General features: G+C 41.5%; 1 long non-coding RNA gene across 1 annotated transcript; it reads right to left on the reverse strand.

Annotated features, from left to right (window-relative positions):
• Positions 1-652: 652 nt before the first annotated feature.
• LOC138647280 (uncharacterized) lies at positions 653-1,075 on the reverse strand. The gene is made up of 2 exons (XR_011314938.1): positions 887-1,075; positions 653-744 (listed from the first exon to the last, which is right to left on the reverse strand). It is a non-coding gene; the product is annotated as an uncharacterized lncRNA (long non-coding RNA).
• Positions 1,076-3,685: the final 2,610 nt, after the last annotated feature.

The raw sequence follows: 3,685 nt of genomic DNA on the forward strand, positions 1-3,685 counted from the left end.
AAGAGGAAACCAGAGATGGAGAAGCACTTCATTGACTTTATGCAGAACATCTTTGACAGAGATCATGCTGAACCTGCGCCACCACTGAGGGAGGGAGAAGAATGTTGGTATCTTCCATCCTTTGGTGTCTATCACCCTCGCAAGCCTAATCAGTTCAGAGTCGTGTTTGACTCCAGTGCTCAGTTTGAAGGCCTCTCTCTCAATAACCTGCTCCTAACTGGGCCCAACCTGAACAACAGCCTCCTTGGAGTATTGATCCGCTTCAGACAAGAACCTGTCGCCATAATGACCAACATTCAGCAGATGTTTCATTGCTTCATCGTGAAAGAAGACAACAGAAACTATCTTAGGTTCCAATGGCACAAAGACAACAATGTCAACAATCCGGTCATAGACTAACGGATGAAGGTCCATGTCTTCGGGAATAGTCCCTCACCTGCTGTGGCGATCTATGGTCTGAGACGGACAGCCCACGAAGGTGAGAGAGAGTACGGATCCGATGCTCGGCAATTTGTAGAGAAGAACTTCTACGTGGACGATGGGCTCAAGTCCTTACCCACAAGTGAAGATGCAATTGACCTACTCTCCAGGACACAGGAAATGCTATCCACATCAAATAGTAAGTAAATGACTTGGCACTCAACTAGGTGGATAGTGATAATAAAGAAAATATTTTTATTACTTGAGTAGCAGTCCAGCAAAATAAAACGTTTCGGTCAAATAATCAGACCTTCTTCAGTAAGGCTGCATAAATAACATAACATGACAATTACAATGTCGAAAAGATATTAACAAAAAATTAGCAAAAATTAAATCTCACAATATGGATATGTGATGGGTGGGAAGGAAGGGAAGAGAGGTGGGAAAAAGGTAAATTTTTACATACCCGACTGCTGATGTGTGGATGCTTAAGGCACTGATATATGTAAAGAGGCTCCTTATGTTGGAAGCTATTTGGAACCTCAAAGGAAGAGCCAATGTCCTAAAATAGCGAGAAGGATATAAGAAAAGGATGTGCCATATATATGGGAGAAGGAATATATTTATATACTAACCGAATAGATGAAAATAGAGGTATATATTCCCATCCACACTAGATATGTAGAAAGATTAACTGAAAAATATGCAAAGGAATGTAGATAATGAGATCCTGGTACTAGACCCTTGAAAAAAGAAAAAGAAAAAGAAAAAGAAAATGGTCTCTCACATATAATGTATAAAGGAAAGGAACACTAGGGTAGTTCTGGTATATGTAGAGATAGGATGTAATCCAATCAATAGACTATAAAATGAAGAGGAGAAAATAATTCTAAAGCGGTCATAGCAATGGGGAATTCTATAAAACATAGTGATTCTAACCTTGGAGTAAAGTGGTCTAAGCCACAGTATAGAATAGGAGCAGCGATGACCTGAGTAGTGAAAATAATATAAGTAAAAATATAATAGACAGGTGAGAGATCTAATCAGAGGAGGGGGTAAACCAAGCTCACCTAATGCGCAAGGATATATGGATAGGGTTCAGGGCTGCCACTAGGAATTTCAGGGCCCCATACTGGCAAAATTTTCAGGGCCCCTTAAGACTCCGCCCAGGCTCCACCCCAGCCCCGCCTCCACCCCTCGAACTGTCAACAGCCCCACCGCTGTCTCTTGCCAAAACTCCACTTCTCACAAATCACACATTAACAGTTCCCATTACCAGATCAAACACATAGCCAGCAGCTTTTGTTTTGGCCAAAAGGTTTTTTTAAATTTGAGACGACAACAAGGTAGACTCTTTTGGCCGAGCCCTACTCTACTCTAATCTATTAAACATTTGTTAAAATATGCAATACAATTTAGGTGTATTTTTATTTATTTTTCAATTGACCAATAATACCACATACAAGGGACAAATACCACAACACCATGACCAGACACCATATTATCACCACATAGTGACCTATAATACTATCTACAAGGAACAAATACCGCCACACCATGTGCAGACCACATATTACCACCACAGTGACTGAACAATATCACATACAAGGGACAAATACCACCGCAGCATGTCCAGACCACATATTACCATCACATGGTGACCAACTACATACAAGGAACAAATACCAACACAACATGAACAGACCACATATTACCACCACACAGTGACCGAATAATAGCACATACAAGGAACAAATACCGCTACACCATGGCCGGACAACATATTACCACCACATTGTGACTGAATAGTACAATACTGATCATTAATAAAAAAAAAAATACTATCACCATAAATGCCATTATACACAGGAGATCTGTACTTAGTATGCAGTGTGTGTACAGGTAATACAGTGGTCGCCGATGCCATTATACACAGGAGCTCTTCATATAGTGTCAGTGTACATGGAATACAGCGATCACTAGTGACATTATACACAAGAGCTCTGTATATAGTGTATAGTGTACATGTAATACAGCGATCACTAGTGACATTATACACAGGAGCTCTGTATATAGTGTATAGTGTACAGATAATATAGTGATCACTAGTGACATTATACACAGGAGCTCTGTATATAGGGTACAGTGTACATGTAATACAGCAATCACTAGTGACATTATACAAAGGAGCTCTGTATATAGTGTACAGATAGTATAGTGATCACCAGTGACATTATACACAGGAGCACTGTATACAGTATACAGTGTATGGTGTCAGTGTACAGGTAACATACTCACCAGTGACGTCTCTAGCTAAAGTCCTTCATCTTTGCGTTTCTTTTTAATCCAGCGCAGACCGCTATCACTTCTTTCTGCCAGGACTCGTCTCATCTGCATAAAATAACACAGTTATCTAGAGCACCGCTTCCAGAGCACATTCCCCATTTTTTCCCTTTCTTCTACACTACACATCTGACTACAGACGTTCACCCACCATTAATATATAATTGGTTATTATGCAACCCACCATTCCAAATATAAATTATAATCCGCCACTGTGCCCCCACTATCTGTATATAGCCACTTTCCTCATTTAATATATAAATTAATTAGCACCTGTATTCTTCCAATTTATTACCAGTTACTTTATCCTCAACGAACCCACTATGTACCTCCCGCTCTAACCCTTACCCCAATTCATTATAGTTACATGCCCCTTCTGCCTCAATTCATTGCCACGTCTTCTCTCTCTCCCACCCTCTATTCATTATCAATTGATCTTCCCCACCCTCAAAATTCATTATTTGCTCTCCCCACCTTCAATACATCATTTGCTCTTCCCACCCCCAAGTTCAATTCAATTGCTGTCCACGTCCCTCACACTCACTTCATGTGCAGTCCCCATCACCCCCACTTCATCATTTAGTCCCCTATCATCATTTAGTCCCCTATCCCCCGTCACTTCATCTGCAGTCCCCCTTACTTCATCATTTGCAGCCCCCTATCATTTCATCATGTGCAGAACCCCCTCAAACACACTTCATCATCTGCAGTCCCTATCACTCCCACATCATTTGCAATTCCCATCACCCCCACATCATTTGCAGTCCCCATCTCCCACATCATCATTTGCAGTCCCCATCACCCCCACATCATTTGCAGTCCCCATCACCCCCACATCATCATTTGCAGTCCCCCCACATCATTTGCAGTCCCCATCACCCCCCATCATCATCTGCAGTCCCCATCACCCCCACATCGTTTG

This window comes from Ranitomeya imitator, chromosome 8 (genome assembly GCF_032444005.1).
Source record: "Ranitomeya imitator isolate aRanImi1 chromosome 8, aRanImi1.pri, whole genome shotgun sequence".
Taxonomy (NCBI): Eukaryota; Metazoa; Chordata; class Amphibia; order Anura; family Dendrobatidae; genus Ranitomeya; species Ranitomeya imitator.